The sequence below is a fragment of the Nicotiana tomentosiformis genome, chromosome 4 (genome assembly GCF_000390325.3).
Source record: "Nicotiana tomentosiformis chromosome 4, ASM39032v3, whole genome shotgun sequence".
NCBI lineage: Eukaryota > Viridiplantae > Streptophyta > Magnoliopsida > Solanales > Solanaceae > Nicotiana > Nicotiana tomentosiformis.
The window spans coordinates 40,045,230-40,063,462 of NC_090815.1; the positions used below are offsets into that span (position 1 = coordinate 40,045,230).

The 18,233-nt window shown below is 37.2% G+C and overlaps 1 long non-coding RNA gene across 1 annotated transcript; it reads right to left on the reverse strand.

Annotated features, from left to right (window-relative positions):
- Nucleotides 1-200: 200 nt before the first annotated feature.
- LOC108946605 (uncharacterized) lies at nucleotides 201-15,628 on the reverse strand. The gene is made up of 4 exons (XR_011415362.1): nucleotides 15,465-15,628; nucleotides 15,120-15,398; nucleotides 884-1,000; nucleotides 201-717 (listed from the first exon to the last, which is right to left on the reverse strand). It is a non-coding gene; the product is annotated as an uncharacterized lncRNA (long non-coding RNA).
- Between the last annotated feature and the right edge of the window lie 2,605 nt (nucleotides 15,629-18,233).

Below are 18,233 nucleotides of genomic sequence, written 5' to 3' on the forward strand. Positions count from 1 at the left end.
TTATTTTTATTTTTTTAAATTTTCGACCGAATCAGTCGGAAATCTGGGAATTTATGATTAAATCTGGCCAGCTGTCCGACTGTTTTCGTCGGAATTCAGTCGGAATTTTGTATAAAACTGGGCAGAATTCTGCCCAATTTTGAGCTACACTACCTGTCAAACTATTACAATACAATAATACCAACCAACAATACATTAACACAATCTAAACCAACGATATATTAATATAATAATACCAACCAACAATACATTAACACAATCTAAACCAACAATACATTAACACAATCTAAACCAACAATGCCAACCAATAACACAACTTGAACCAACAATACCAACCATTAAATCTAATAATTTTGGGCATAAAAACATCCAAATAGCAGCCTACATTCAAGTTTAAAAATAATACATAAAGTTCTCTCACAATCAAGTTTACCAATCAACCAAAATATCATAACTAAACTACTACACATCAGATTCAGTTTGTTCATCCTCCTCATCAGATAGATCATGCCCATGTTTTCTCATGAATTTCTGCATCTTAATAAATATTCCGTATTGGGAGTCCAATTGTTGTTTCAAATCACGAATTTCGTTTCTCATATCTTCCATTTGTTCTTGATTTTGAGAAGAAGAATTGTCTAAGAGTGGGTTTGGATGACCTGTAGGTCGACGTACTCCTAGTCCGTAGACTCTGCCTTTGTTTACTCCACCCGCTGCCTTTGTCCACAATGAAGCCATATCATCGGGTGTTGATTGAGTTGAAGGAGGCTGAGTTTGTTGCCATTCTTCCAACCTTTTATGCTTCCTGAAATGAAAAACATAACTATTATGTAAACAAACTAATATTAATAAACTATAAATAATTATAAAGTTAGAATTTTACATATGTGTCTGACGCACGTGTCTCCACCCAGTATTCTCTTGTACCATCCTTTTTCTTTTTCTTATGCAATTCCTCGAAGACCTCAGCGTGACTCATATCTCGCCCTCTTTCCTTTTCCTTCATAACAAAAAGTATAAGTTAGACATTACAAACGTAAAATTCTATATGTAAAACTAAGAAAATATTTATAAGTAATTACTGTAAGCACGTAATTTTTGACCCGCACATTAGAATTATCATTAATAGTCTTAGTTTTTTTAGGATATTTATTTAAGTTTATTTCTATAGGATTTCACTTTATTATTAATTTTAATTCTAGTTTTAAAGCATAAAAATTGAAAAATACAAAAATAGTTTCATATAGTTTGCCTTAATTAGTTGGAATTAATTTTATATTTAATAGTATATTTAAGATTATTAAGTTTCTTAGTTGTTGGACTTTAAGAGTTAAAGTCCATAACCTTAGCCCAAAACCTCAAAGCCATCTGAGCCCAACTCCCTCAAGCCTATACCTACTCTCCATTTGATATTAGAGCTAACCTAAATTCCTAAGTGAAGGGACGGCCGCTGGGAACCTCTTCTCAGTTTTCAAGCTCCGCATCACAAAAGAGCCGGAACCTCTTCTCAGTTTTCAAGCTCCACACCACAAAAGAGAGAACAAAAATCACCCTAGAGCTAAGGCAAAAGAGGAGCCGCTGCTTTTATTCTTCTTCCTCCAAAAACACTACCATTTTTAGCTCCAAAAATACCATTTAAGCAGCCCCAAATAAGCTGAAATTCCAGCTCAAAATCAGCTAAAATACTGCCTCAAAAATGCCATGAAACTAGCTCCAAAATCACCCTTTAACACCACGAAACAGCCCCAAGATCTTTCAAAAATCCGAGCCGTCGTTAAGATGGTCGTCGTCCGAGGTTCCGTTGATGAGGTCGACGATGTTCGGTTCTACTTCTAACGAGTTGTTGTATAAGTTGGAGGATGATTGTTATCATCATATTAAATAAGTACTTTGCTTTGCAATACTACAGGTTCTTTTCCTTGTGTTTATTTTATCTTACATTCATTTTACTAGTTTGGTGAAAGATATTGATTAATTTTCCTCTCTGTATTAGTTTTCCTTCGGTCCGCCATCCTAATGGGTTTATCTGTTTCTTTGAGATTACCATCTCTCTGTTTTACTTCCTTCTTGATATAATTGTTGTGGTGTCCATTTGGTTAGTCTTTGTCACATTAACAGTGAACTTTTGACTACTAATGTGCAAATATGGAAATTAGTGATTGAAAGATGTTGAGATGTAGATTGATTTTATGGTTTTAAGCCTTTGGTTCTATGTAATTATTTAATAGTTTAGATGAGCTATTAGTTCATACATTGTGGTACAACTCATTTAATTATCCATTGGAAAATTCTTGGGTCTTTACACTCTTTCTGATATTTTATTGAGTAAATGAATCTCTTCTTCTGTATCTCATCATGGTCACTACCTGAAATCTCTCCTGCTATTTCTATAGACTCAATGACAATTGGCACGCAAGAAAGCAAATTGTGGATGTGAAATTTAACAGAATCTGTATTCTTGTAAAGAACTATGGCTTTTGCCCAAAAATCCTTCATTTCCAGGGATGGCTTGATGTACTGCTTTGCTTCTTCGAATACCCTGAGAAGCTCTTTTAAGGGGGTTCTCAATAATTTTTCATTTGATATTCTTCTCTTCAAACCTCAAGTTCTGTTTCATAGTTTCTGCAATTGTCTTGTAGGTATATTTGCATGGCCTCACAACAATCTCAAACTTAGGAAAATAATCACTTATGAATATCGTAGTTTGCTTTAGGTGCGATTAATAAAAATAATCATCGTGACTATGGGTACGATTCCCGTGGCATAGTCATGATACGTAATCCCCAATTCGAGTGTGCGTTTCACGTGACTCGACCATAACTTCGAATAATAATAAAATTAACATGTTGTAAATCGTGGGTACGGTTCCCGTGATGCGATTCGCAATATATACAAAAGCAAACGAGTGCACGACATCGCGACTTGTTCAAATAAACTCCATAAATAATTAAAAGCGGTTAAAAAGCTAAAATGCATAATAGGTTTTAAATATGTAATAAATCATATAATTAGGCCAATTAATAATAGTTAAGCGACCGTGCTAAAATCACGGAACTCGGGAGTGCCTCACACCTTCTCCCGGGTTAACAGAATTTCTTACCCGGTCTTTTGTATTTGCGGACCATAAATAGAGTCAATTTCCTCGATTTGGGATTTAAAATAAATCGGTGACTTGGGACACTATAAATTATTCCAAGTGGCGATTCTGAACTAAATAAATAATCTCATTTCGAATAATGTCACTTAAATTGAAAAAACTCCCCTACCCCTCTCGGGAAAAAGGAGGTGTGACAGCTTTGGCGACTCTGCTGGGGAAAAGAACCCAGAACTTCTGGTTCAGGGTTCAGAATTCGAGCTTAGAATAACTGTTATGCTTGGCTTTCTTGTGATTGTCTGATATTACGTGTTTGGGCTTAATGTGCTAATTACCGTTCATTTACCGCTTTGATATTCTGTGAACTATAAATAAACTGTTACGACACCCCTCTTCTCTCCGAGCCTTCTAAATCTTCTGGGAAGCGCATGCTGGCGTGGCTTCTTTTCTGTTAGAGTGTCATATCCCTAATTTTAGAACGAGGATCGGATCAGTTACAATGCCGGATGGCCTTTTGGTTCCCGGTACGTTGCCCCCCCCCGGCTCGAGTTGTTCGCTCGGGTAAGCCAGGTCTAGAACAATACACCCAGGTTTTAAACTTAGAATAAACAGCCTCATGTCGGATCCTTAGTAGGTACGTTTGCTTGCATCACGTGCATTTGACTTAGAGGACTCAACACAGGGATTGGGTCCGTCTAGGACAAGTGTACCCAAAATTAAAAGACCATCCTGATGCATTACGTGCTACTTGTGTATTCATTTGCTTCGGGTTGTATGTTGACCGACTTCTAGAATAGGGAAAGAAAATCAAGAAAAAAAAAACAACAAGAGTGAGGTAGGTATTTGAAACATTTTGAATCTCTGTCGAAATTTTAAAAACAAAGAGAGAAAATAAGCCAATGTTTTCAAAATTCATGTTTCCTCTGTTCCGTCAAAACTGACCGAACTACGCGGCTCTGATTCTCACCGGATATGAAATACGTAGGCAAACCTCATCGGTTCCGGCCCACAATTTTAAAAATCCAAAAATATTTTTCTTTACTTCCTCCTTTAGAAAAGTTTTCCTTTGAGACCCCATTTTTTAAAAAATCCAAAAATATTTTCCTTTAATTCCTTCTTTAAGAGTCTTTTTTTTTAGAAAATCCTAAAAATAAAAAAATAAGAAACTTTTTAAACCAAAAGATATTTTATTTGTAGGAGTTTTATTAGAAAAAGAAAATAAATGAAATCAAAATCCAAAAAAAATAAATATTTTCTACATTTCTTTTAGAAAGTCTTTCTCCCAAAAATCGAAAAAAAAAAACATCAAAAGCCAAAAAATATTTTTCTTTCTTATATAGAAGTCCTTTCGGAAAAAATTAGAAAAAAATAAAATAAATCAAATTTCAAAAATATTTTCTTTCTTCTTTATAAGTCTTTCTTTCAGAAATTAAAAAAAATCAAAATCCAAAAAGAGTTAGTTTATTTACTTTATTTTTGATCTTCCCGAACTACGCACGATCTGATTCATATTCCCACATGATACGTAGGCAACCCACATCAGGTTCGATCGACCAAAAAAAATGAAAAAAATAAAATAAAAAATGATGATGATAATAAGGACTGACTGAGTCCATTCTAACGTGTCTCTTATTTTGAATCATAGAAGAAAGTTTGAGGTGGTCGGTTTGTGGCAAGCTGGCAACACAAAATCCAAAGGAAAAATGTCATTGACAGCTGACATTGAAGCTGTTACGAGTGGTCAAGAGACTCGGGGTCAGAGGGTTCAACAAGAGTCTATTATGGTTGAGGAAAATAAAATACCGAAACAGCAAATGACTGAAATGTGTCAAGCATCGGCCAATGGTCAAGGACCACCCCTTTCTCATGTTTTCCCAAAATTCACACCCATCTCGACTATTACCACTCATGTCTCATTGTCTGATCGATCCTATCCATTTGGGTTCAGTCTTTATCCCAACTGTACGACTATAGCTGAAACTTCTGTTGCGCACTCCAAAAGTGTGCCATTGATAACCAATCAGACAATCACTGCTGTTATGCCCGTTTTCACAATCCCACAGCCAACAGTGGTACAAAAGAAAAGTCATGAGTCACAATTTGCTATCCATCACGAACGATACCATTCTCCTGAGTATCACTCATACCTATTTGATCTTCCTTCAAAAATTGAGAAGCCTACCCGAAAGATGGCACAAGAAGAAATGACCCAAAGAGTGAAAAAACTTAGAACAAAAGTTGAAAAAAATACAAGGGTCGGCAGGTCAGAAGAGTATTGCCTTCAAGGATCTATGTATGTTCCCCGGTTTTCGTTTGCCACTTAGTTTCAAGACTCTCAAATTTAAAAAGTATGATGGACACAGAGACCCCTTAGCCCACCTAAAAAGGTATTACAATCAACTAAGAGGTGTGGAGGGAAAAGAAGAACTAGTAATGGCTTATTTTAGGGAAAGCCTAACAGGGGTAGCCTCTGAATGGTTTATGGATCAAGAAACCTCTCACTGGCATGTCTGGGATGACATGGCCCAGGCCTTTGTCAAACTGTTCCAATACAACATCGATATCGCTCCAGACCGCAATTCCCTTTCAAACCTGAAGAAGAAACCAACTGAAAGTTTCAGGAAATATGCCATTAAATGGAGAGAGCAATCGGCTAGAGTTAAGCCACCCATGGATGACCACGAGCTAATCACTGTCTTCCTTCAGGCTCAAGAGGCAGATTATTTTCAAAACATGATGTCTGCAGTGGGCAAATCCTTCTCGGAAGCAATCAAAATTGGGGAAATGGTTGAGAATGGCCTTAAGACAGGCAAAATTATAAGTCAAGCAGTTCTCAAAGCTGTAACTCAGGCTGTCCAGATTGAATCTGATAATTTTAGTGACATGAATGAGAAGGATGAAGAAACCATGATGACAATAAGGTCGAGAAGAGGTCCTAGGAGAACATCTTGAGGGTATGAGCAGCCTCATCAGGTTTCCGATGATTCCCCAGAGCACTACTATCCACATTAGAACCCACAATACTCTATTGCTCCACTTCAGTATGTTGTCCAGCCACCAAGACATCCTAGAAGGCGAGCACCAGCACCGCAAAATATCCATCATCCTTCACAAATTTTTCAAGTGCCCTATAACCCACATCCAAGCCAGGGGTATAGAGGAGAACAAAGGTTGAAAGATAATTTTACACCAATAGGAGAGTCCTATGCAAGTGTGTTTGAGAAATTAAAGCATTATGACATGATTGCACCTATTCTTCCAAATCATGTGGACCCACGTGCAAGAAGCTTTGACCCTTCTAAAAGGTGTGAATACCATTCCAATGCCCAGGGGCACACTGTTGAAAGTTGTTGGGATTTGAAAAGAGAAATAGAAAGGATGATCTAGAAAAAACTGATTGTGATCCAAGATAATGACACCCAGAATATCACGCAGAATCCTTTACATGCACATGATGATGCACACTTTGTGGGGATGATGTGTGGTGACATGGAGTATGAGAATCCTCTCGGGAACTTGCCAACTGAAATTGGAGAAGGCCATGGTGATTCTGATGAGCAAATTTGTGGCTAAATGTCAAGCTTAGCAATTGAAAAGTCATTCCCTCCTCACTAGGAAGGAATCTTGGTAGCTTGTTTTGATGTTTTTTCTATTATCTAGGTTATTCTAGAGTGTGATCCAGATTTTATTTGTTTTATTGAGTCAAACCCTTCTATCCCTCTATTTTGTTTGTGTGAGTCTTGTCTGTCCGTTTTGTTGCTATTTTTCATTAGCCGGGTTATTTTAGGGTTGTAACTCAGATTTTAGGTTGTTTGTCTTGTTGTTTACTCAATGAAATACAGTTTGTCCTTTTGTGTCATTCCATGCTTAGTTCTTTTCCCACTAGTTTTAGTGATATGACATACATGCAGAATTTTTGGCCAGATCTTAGAAAACTAATTTAAGCTTGAATTGGATAAATGAGAAAAAGGAACTTTTGAGGATGAATAAAGAGTTGAAACACTTTGGAATTAAGCTCGAATAAAATGACCCGTGGAGGTTAATGATCTTTACCTTCAAATCATTGTGAAGGTCGGGTTTGAGGAAGAATCAATTGAAGTTTATTGGAAAGTTTGACATTAATGGGTGAAAAGTATCTTCCGACCACGACACACCAAGAAGACAAACATGTTCATCAATGCTGTGTCACGAAAGGAAACCATGATTGGCACTCTAGAGGCTAGAAGACCCTTGTTCTGCTACCCAAACACTTTATACCCTTTGTTACACCTTTTAAGCCTGTGTTATTTTCTTTGATCACCCTCTTTTGGAATCAAGTTTAGAGTCAAAAGTCAAAAAATAATGAAAAGAAAAGTTCATGCTCCCAAAGTACAAACTGGGGAAACTCTTAAAAAGTTCAAGTAAAAAAGAAAAAGAAAAAAGAACATTCGAAGGTCCATGCCCTTAGAAAATAGAAGCTGAGGCAGTTTGTTTTGAAAAAAAAAGAGAAGAAAGAAGGGAAAAAAAGAAATAAAAGAGACAAAAAAAGGATGGAAAAAAATAGTTAGGTCAGATGTTTGAACTACGTTTGACCTGATTTCTTTTTTAAAAAAAGGATATGTAGGCAGCCTTACACGGTTCGGTCCAACAAAATAAGAGTTAAAAAAAATCCAAAAAATCCTCGATATCTGAAACTGGGGCAAAGATTTTATTTCACTTTTGAAAGAGTCGATTCTAAGAGTTGTAAGTTTACAGCCCCTTATTTTGAGTCTACTTTGAGCCTTCATGTCAATCATTCTTTCCAACCCTATCCAAAAAACCTTCCAAAAAGACCTCATGATATGCCTTCAATAATGTCAAGAGAAGCATGCAATGAGGAAAAGTTGTCACGCGACATAGAACACTGTCAAGTTGCTCACACAAGAAAGCAAAAGAAAAAAAATAAAGAAAAATGAGAGAGTCTTACTAGTGAAAACCCTCACGGGCACTATAAGTCGATGGTAAGAAGAGATAAATAAATGAGAAAGGCTTGTTGGTGAAAATCCCTCGGGGCACTACTTGTCGAAAGTGAGTCGTGAAGCTGATGCAAAGGATTGGCAAGAACAAGCCCGGCTTCAAAGTCATAAGAATGATAAAAGGGAAGATTTGGTTAGTTTGATAGATCAGACTGTTAGGTCCAAAATGCATGTCATGATCATTAATGCTAGTTACCGTAAAATAAAAAGAAAAAAAAAATTCTTCCTTCTGTCCTTCCGACAGGGGCATTTCTTGTTAATACTTGTTTCTTTGCATCATTGTGTCCTTCACTCTGAGTCAGTCCTTGTCAAAACAAGCAAGAAAATATTTCAAAATCTGCTACCAGCTTTTTAGTTGTACAAAGTAAATTTGGCCAGCACACTTAGTCGTTATTGTCAACATGCCTTGAGGGTTCATGAAAATGTTTGCCCCCAAAAGACTCATGTCAACCTACTGGGCGCAAGCAAAGATAATTGGTGATTCTCTCTGACAGACAAATTGCTCAAAAAGCAGAAAGACATTCAAAACATAGAAAAGGTCACCTAAGCAAAGATCTCCAGTTGGGATAAGGTTGATTGAGCCACAAATACAAATAGTACTGGGTGTGAAACGATCAGGGTTGATGTAAAGCAAAAAGTCTCTTGAAACTGACTCAAGACGATTGAGCAAAAGCCAAGTTGCCCAAGACTCAGCCGCAAACCGATCACCACTTTTAAAACTGACAAATTTTTCTTTGTTTGAAACAGGAACAAAGCAGTGCAAGGAATTTGGGTTTCAGAAAAAAAAAGAGAAGAAAAGAAAGAAAAAGAAAAAAGAAGAGAAGAGCTGACAAAGGTAAGTTTCACAAATCTTTGCCTTTATTTGTCTTGCTAGTGTGCATAAATATTGCCATTGCTCTTCACATTTTTCCTCTTAGGATAAAAAGTCCTAGTCTGATGGATTTTCTCCCAATCAAAATCTTAGTTTGATGAATTTTCTCCTAAGATCGAAGTCTTAGTCTGATGAACTTTTTCCTAGGATAGACGTTTTAGTCTGATGAATCTTTCTCCTAAGACTAAAACCTAGTCTGATGAATTTTCTCCTGGGATAATAATTTTTTTTTAAGAAAAGGGAAGTCTGGATTTAAAAAAAAAGGTCAATTTTTAGTTTTCTTAAGTTATCAATCTTTAGTTTTCTTGAAATTAGCGGTCCCGCCTGGAGAATAGGGTCAGTTTTTAGTTTAGTCAAAGCTCAGTTTATAGTTTTCCTCAACCTCAATCTCAAATCTAGGAGACGCACATCCTAGTTTGGGTTTTTCAGATTTTATTTCTTTAGGAGACGCACTTCCTAATTTTAGGTTAAAGGTTTCACCCCTAGGAGACACACTTCCTAGTCTGGGTCTTTCAGGATATACTTTTAGGAGACGCACTTCCTAAATTGAGATTTCACCCCTAGGAGACGCACTTCCTAATTTGATTCATTCAAGTTTTAAGTTAGCATCAGGCGCCCACCTGGAGAATGAGGGAATTCATTTCAAGTTTTAAGTAATTAGCAGGCGCCCACCTGGAGAATGAGGGAATTCATTTCAGTTTTAAGTTAGCAGCAGGCGCCCACCTGGAGAATGAGAAAATTCATTTCAAGTTTTAAATCAACATCAGGCACCCACCTGGAAAACTAGGGAATTTATTTCAAGTTTTAAACATCAGTCACCCACCTGGAAAACGAGGGAATTCATTTCAAGTTTTAAGTCAGGCAGCAGGCGCCCACCTGGAGAATGAGAAAATTTATTACAAGTATTAAGTTAGTAGCAGGCGCCCACCTGAAGAATGAGGGAATTTATTTCAAGTTTTAATTCATCAGGCACCCACCTGGAGAACGAGGAAATTTATTTCAAGTTTTAAGTCATCAGGCGTGTCACGACCCTAAATTCCCTCCGTAGGATGTCGTGATGGCACCTAGTCTCTAAGACTAGGCAAGCCTATCAATGCCGAATAATAATAATAAATATCTGAAATAAATAAACTAAAATTCAAACAATTTCAACTCTCAAAACCCGGTAGAAATAAGTCACAAGCTTCTAAAAATTTATTCTCAATATCTCTATATATCAAGGTATAAATAAAATATAAGGAAGCAACATAAAATGATAGAAGGGGACTCCGGAGTCTGCGGACGCTGGCAGATATACCTCGAAGTCTCCGTGCGCAAGCAACTCACTGACGTCTAGGCTGGTAAAATATATCTGGATCTGCACAAAAAGATATGCAGAAGCGTAGTATGAGTACACCACAGCAGTACCCAGTAAGTGCCAAGCCTAACCTCGGTAGAGTAGTGACGAGGTCAGGTGAGGCCCTACTGGAATATAATAATGGCATGGTAAAATATTTATCAATGTAGTAAAATAAAATGACATTGGAAATGAATCAAATAGTATGTCACATTTAATGACATCAAATAATTACAAATAATATCTCGTGGAATCAAAACAGAATTTCCTTCAACTTTATGAAAATCACAACAATTAATCGAAAGCAACTATGGCCATAAATCAATATCAACAAGGGCACTCCCGAGGTACCGCCTCGTAGTCCCAAATCATAAATAAATTCACAATATCTCATTTTCTTATATCACAGCGGGAGACTTCACAATTTATTTAAAGAAAATATTTTTTCCCGAAATAGCATCCCGCGTTTTAGCCACCCTTATCACACCGCATGACTTCTAGTAGTCACCCCTACTAGCCACGCGTATCAAGCCACCCTTATCTCACCGCATGCGTTTCAACACCCAGACCTTATACCACCGCATGCGTATCAATATCACAATATATCACAATTTGCACCTCAAGTGCTCAAATAATTTAACTTGCCAAAATAATTCAACAACAATATTTTTCTACAATAAAGAGCTCACGGCTCATGCCAAAATAAATCATCAATAATAGTTTGCCACAATAACGAGCTCACGGCTCATTCAAAATAATTCAACAATAATATTTTTTCACAATAAAGAGCTCACGGCTCATGTCAAAATAATTCAACAATAATATTCTTCCACAATAAAGAGCTCACGGCTCCCTCACAATGAGTATAAAAATATTCTGGAGTAAATAATTTAGGAAAATAATATTTCAAAATCTTTACTACGTTGCTTCAATATCAAGTTTAAAAATGTCAAATACTTCATATTAATAATATTTAATTTAAAGAAAATCAACCTTCAAAAAATGTACAGAATAAAAGAAACCAAGTTTTAACTAAACAGGTAAAACAATTAGTAAGAAAAGATCAAACAAATTTGAAGTATATATCTCACATCAATGATGAAGAATATAACAAGATAAAATAATTTAATAAATGCGCAACAGTGATCTACAAAATTTTAAAATATAATCTTTCACAATTTAGACCGTGTACACACTCGTCACCTCGTGCACACGACTTTCAACATATTTCAATAATCACATCAATACCAATCCTAGGGAAAATTTCCCCCACACAAGGTTAGACAAGTCACTTACCTCGACTTGCTCCAATTTAACCAAGTATTATGATTTTTCCTCAATTTTTCGACTCCGATCGACTCGTATCTAGTCATAATTAATTCGATACAGTCAACAAAAATTATAGTAATCAACTTCATAAGAAAATATTACATTTTCATTAAAATCCGAAATTAACTCAAAATTTGCCCGTGGGGCCCACATCTCGGAATCCGGCGAAACTTATAAAATCCGACAACCCATTCAATTACGAGTCCACCTATACCAATTTTACCAAAATTCGATAACAACTCGACCTCCAAATCTTAAATTTTCGTTTTTGGAAGATTTTGCAAAAATCTTGATTTTTCTTCCATAAATTCACGGATTCATGATATAAATGAGTATGGAATCATGAAATATAATCAATATAGGATAAGGAACACTTACCCCAATGTTTTTCTCGTGAAAATCGCCCAAGAACCGTGCTCCAAAAATCCAAAATGAAATGAATGAAATGACCATTTTTGGTCCTTAAGTTTCTGCCAATCCGTCACTAAAAGTCCATTTTCCGTCACTAAAAGTCTATTTTTCGTCACTAAAAGTCCACCAGAAACTGCTCTATCAGCCTTCATTCAATTGATCATAACTTCATGTACAAATATCCAAATGATAAATGGTTTAACTTTCTGGAAACTATAATCCAACGACTACAACTTTGATGTTTTAAAAATATTCTGATTCCTTAAGAATTGCGAAATATAAGCCTCCAAAGTCGGCTCCACGTATCAAAAATTTCTTTGGCGAAACTGCTCTACCAGCCTTCATTCAATCCGTCATAACTTTCTGTACAAATGTCCAAATAATGAATGGTTTAACTTTCTGGAAACTATAATCAAACGACTACAACTTTCATGTTTTGAAAATATTCTAATTTCTTATGAATTACGAGATATAAGCTTCCAAAATTGGCTCCACGCACAAAATTTCTGCAACAGAAATTTCCAGCACTCTTTGTCCCAAATCCATTCCGTTTACCTTACGAAATCCACCCGAGACCCTCGGGACCTTAACCAATTATTCCAACATGTCCCAAAATACCATACGAACTTAGTCGAGGCTTCAAACAATATCAAACAACATCAAAACGACGAATCGCACCTAAAATCAAAATCAATGAACTTTGAACTTTCAAATTCTATATCTTGTGTCGAAACACATCAAATCAATTCGGAATGACTTCAAATTTTGCACACAAGTCATAAATGACATAACTGAGGTATAAAAATTTTCAGAATCGGATTTTGACCCCGATATCAAAAAGTCAACCCCTCGATCACACTTCCCAAAAATTCAACTTTCGGTATTTCAAGCCTAATTCCACTACGGAATTCTAAATAAACTTCCGATCACGCTCCTAAGTCCAAAATCACCATACCGAGCTGTTGGACTCATCAAAATTCTATTCCGGGGTCGTTTGGACATAATTTGACATCCGGTCACTATTTGAACTTAAACTTTTAATTTTTCATCAAAATTCCATATCTCGTGCTAGGGACCTCGGAATTTGATTTCGGGCATACGTCTAAGTCCCAAATCATGATACAGACCTACCAAAACTGTCAAAATACTGATCCGAGTCTGTTTGCTCAAAATGTTGACCAAAGTCAACTCAATTGAGTTTTAAAGCTCTAATTCACATTTTAATTCATTTTTCACCTGAAAACTTTCCGAAAATTTTTACGGACTGCACACACAAGTCGAGAATTGGTAAATAGTTCTTAGATCACATAATTAATTATTAATTTAAATATGACTTTTTGGGTCATCACAAGGCGTCCCCTGGAGAACGAGGAAATTTATTTCAAGTTTTAAGTCATCAGGCGCCCACCTGGAGAACGAGGGAATTTATTTCAAGTTTTAAGTCATCAGGCGCCCACCTGGATAACAAGGGAATTCATTTCAAGTTCAAGTCATTGGCAGGTGCCCACCTGGAGAACGAGGGTATACCCCTCAGAATTTATTTCAAGTTCAAGGCATTAGAAGGGCGCCCACCTGGAGAATGAGGGAATTCATTTTAAGTTTCAAGTCATTGGCAGGCGCCCACCTGGAGAATGAGGGAAGTCATTTCAGAATTCACTTAGAGTTCGAGTTAGAGGCACCAGGAGCCCGCCTGAAGAACAGGGTCAACTTTCAATTTTCAAGTTCCAGTTAGAGAGGCATCAGGAGCCCGCCTGAAGAACAGGGTCATTTTTCAGTTTTCAAGTTCAAGTCAAAGACAGTAGCAGGAGCCCTCCTGAAGAATAGGGTCAATTCAAGTTAGAGGTAGCAGAAGCTTGCATCAAGAATGCGAGTCGACAAGGGTTCGAGATGAACAAAACAAGTCTCAATCAAGAATAAAATAAAAGAAAAAAAGAAGTGAATCCAAAACGCAGAAGCAGTTGAAAAATATGAACTGTTCAAGACATGGTTGAAGTCACGAGCACTGCATGTCCGGTCTTGATCCGAAGAAGCCGTGGAAGATTGAATCATCACCTGCAGCTAGCAGACATCAAGGTTTAAAGCAAAAGTCTGCATGAAGAACCATTCAAGACTCAAGATCAAGCTTCAGAAGACTTATAGATAGGAATCTTGTAACTCATAGCTGACAGGCTTAGTTAGTTTTTTTTAATTTTGATTTTGATGTAATAACAAGACCACAGACCGGAGTCTCGATGGAACCTCACTCGACCTTCTCATCCTCTCCACACACTCCATCACTTCATTTCCAGGGATGGCTTGATGTACTGCTCTGCTTCTTCGAATACCCTGAGAAGCTCTTTTAAGGGGGTTCTCAATAATTTTTCATTTGATATTCTTCTCTTCAAACCTCAAGTTCTGTTTCATAGTTTCTGCAATTGTCTTGTAGGTATATTTGCATGGCCTCACAACAATCTCAAACTTAGAAAAATAATCACTTATGAATATCGTAGTTTGCTTTAGGTGCGATTAATAAAAATAATCATCGTGACTATGGGTACGGTTCCCGTGGCATAGTCATGATACGTAATCCCAAATTCGAGTGTGCGTTTCACGTGACTCGACCATAACTTCGAATAATAATAAAATTAACATGTTATAGATCGTGGGTACGGTTTCCGTGATGCGATTCGCAATATATACAAAAGCAAACGAGTGCACGACATCGCGACTTGTTCAAATAAACTCCATAAATAATTAAAAGCGGTTAAAAAGCTAAAATACGTAATAGGTTTTAAATATATAATAAATCAGATAATTAGGCCAATTAATAATAGTTAAGCGACCGTGCTAAAACCACGGAACTCGGGAGTGCCTCACACCTTCTTCCGGGTTAACAGAATTCCTTACCCGGTCTTTTGTATTTGTGGACCATAAATAGAGTCAATTTCCTCGATTTGGGATTTAAAATAAACCGGTGACTTGGGATACCATAAATTATTCCATGTGGCGACTCTGAACTAAATAAATAATCTCATTTCGAATAATGTCACTTAAATTGGAAAAACTTCCCTATCCCTCTCGGAAAAAAAGAGGTGTGACAATTACCAATCTTAGTTTATGGGCCGCAAAAGTAATCGAACCTCCTGTGTGCAACGAGCCACCTTTACTAGAGGCACGATTTGCCTTTGCTTGTTCACTCTTTGCCTTCCATTTTGCGGTATTCTATTTCTTAAGAAGTTTATCCCAAATATCTTTTCTTAACCAATCCGGCATTTTATCGGAATTCCGAGCAGCGAACATAGTATCTTTAATCCTTATAGCAGTTTTCTTCTCGAAAATACTATTTATTTCATTTTGATGCTGAGAATGCCATGTACACTTTGTCTGCAATATAAAAAAGTAATATTAGATGAAGACGATAATTATTAAATAAATATAATTAATTTTTACCGTAAATTGATTCCACATTTGCTCTCTGATGCTGTATGATATCTTTCTCCAAGAAGTCCACGGCTCATGATAAAATAGCTTCAATGAATCCGTAACCAAATGTGTAGTCTAAAAGGATGGCAAGAACCTGCAGTAAAGTTAACATATATATAATTAATAAACATCTTAAAATTTCAAAAGTTTTAATTGCAAATAAATATTCCTTAATGTTAACATATCTAAAAGTACATTCAAAACATAAATATTAGTATAAGAACCTTCTTAGCCATCCTCGTGGGGGACGATTATCAATAGATTATAAGTATCAAATTGTACATCCCCTCCAAGATTCTGCCTGCATCTACTAGATGGTGCAGAAGCAACACTAGATGTAGCTGGGCGAGAGCCTCCAATATCCAACCTAGATATGCTGGGAATGGATGATGCTGATGGACTGGAAGATGGTGGAGCAACAAAAGACGAATCATCATGCTGACTACCATGAAAGCTCGGGGGTGCATCGGCTGGTGAGCCAGTATGATGACTACCAGGAAAGCTCGGGGGTGCAACAGCTGGTGAGCCAGTATGCTGACTACCATGAAAGCTTGGGGGTGCAACAATTGGTGAGCCAGTATGCTGACTACCATGAAAGCCCGGTGAAGATGATGGTATAGAAGAACACCTAATCCTTCCTCCAATAAGAAAATCATCAAGTGTTTGAGCCGTAGCAATAAATTCAGTAACCCCTTCAATAAATTCATCCCTCAACCCTGCACGATTAGGATGATTCCTATTATACATCCATCTACGATGAACAAATTCCATCTACACAAATAGAAATCTATAAATGAGATATTTATAATAATTTAATTTATTTAAACTGGTTACAAAGTTATTCTCTTTCAAAGGTTCCTTTTAGAAATATACATATCATTGTGTCAAAGCACTTTGGCGAGATATTTACTTCCTCATCTTCCTTTGAATTCCCATCTCATTCTACCTTTCTTCATTATTTTTGCATTCAGTTGTATTACAGTATTACTTCTCAAGCCAATTTAATTACCTTACTCTTAGTCAAGTAGCTCCTACACTAACTTGGAACCCTCTAGAGAAAACACTACTCCATGAAATCATAAAAAGAAAAACGGGAATGTTAATTAGAAACAATGCTTTGGGATCGAGTTGCGCGCCGCAGCATGCCACATTGGCTTTATATATATTATTATTATATGGATCGGGGCTGCCCGCCTGCAGCAGGCCTTATAGGCTTTATTACTATATGGATCAGGGGTGCCCGCCTGCAGCAGGCCTTATAGGCTTTATTATTATACGGATCGGGACTGTTCGATTGTAGTAGGCCATATCGGTTTTATATCACGCTTGGGCTGAAGGAGTCCCTCCGGAGTTTATACACACCCCTAGTGAGCGTAGATGATTATATATTCGGGATGGACTTCCCAGGGCATGGACTTGCCTTACTTTTTTATATTACGATAAATTTTCCTGGACATGAATCTTGTCCGTATCATTTACATTTGGGAATGAATTTCCCAGGGCTGGATTGGCCTTATACGATACTAAGTGACTGACTGTCAGTCGATGTGTATATATATATACAGGATGGAATATCCCTGGGCTGGATTATGCATAAAGAGTACTGAGTGACCGAATAATTTGTGACCAGTAGTACATGAGGTCTTACCACTTAGATGTCATATTCTTTATATTATGCAATATTGATCTATTTTTGCTTGCACTGAGTTTAACTGTTGAACTTGAAAGCATGCCTTCATTTCTGTACCATTATTTATGTACTGAACTGTACCTACAGAGCTCGTCACTACTTTCAGCCCAGAGGTTAGTTTTGTTACTTATTGAGTTGGTTGTACTCATACTACACTCTACACCTCGTGTGCAGATCCAGGTGCTTTCGGACACGGCGACTGTTAGATCTCAGAGAGCTATCAGTTGGAGACTATCAAGGTAGCTGCCTGGAGTCCGCTGACCTTGACTCTCATTCTTTCAGTTATTGTACTATTCTATACTTTCTGAGAATATTTTATCAGTCAGATTTTATTATCATTTAGATGCTCATGTACTTAGTGACATCAGATTTTAGGAGTGATTATATCCGTATTTGTGAGATTTCTTCCGCTGAATTTAATTATTATGTTTCAAACTTAAAAGATATGGTGGTTTATTGAGATTGTCGGCTTGTCTAGTATTGAGATAGGCGCCATCACGACATGTGAGATTTTGGGTCGTGATAAGTTGGTATCAGAGCCTAGGTTACATAGGTCGTACGAGTCATGAGCAGATTTAGTAGAGTCTTGCGGATCGGTACAGAGATGTCTGTACTTATCTTCGAGAGGTTGCCTAACCCTTAGGGAAATTTCACTTTCTTCTATTCTGTCGTGCAAATTTGTTGGTTCTGGAAACTAAATTTTTTGCGATTTTATTCTCTCAAGATGGTGAGGACACGCACTACCGGATCAAATTGTTAGCCACCAGTGCCACCAGTTAGGTCCGTGAGAGGCCGGGGCCATGGTAGAAGTCGAGGTGTAGTTCGTATAACAGTTGGAGCAGCACATGTAGCACCACCGGTTGCTCCAGCTCAGGAGCAAATTCCAGATATAGTTGAGCCGGCGGGGCCAGCTCAGGCACTCGTTGTGCCCATTGTGATTCCATGAACAAGGTTCGAGACAAGGATTCTGTGTTTTAGTGATGGGCCAGTCTGGAGGACTTGAGGCCAGGGTTAGACCGCAGCTTAAGCTCGGTAGTTTCGGATGT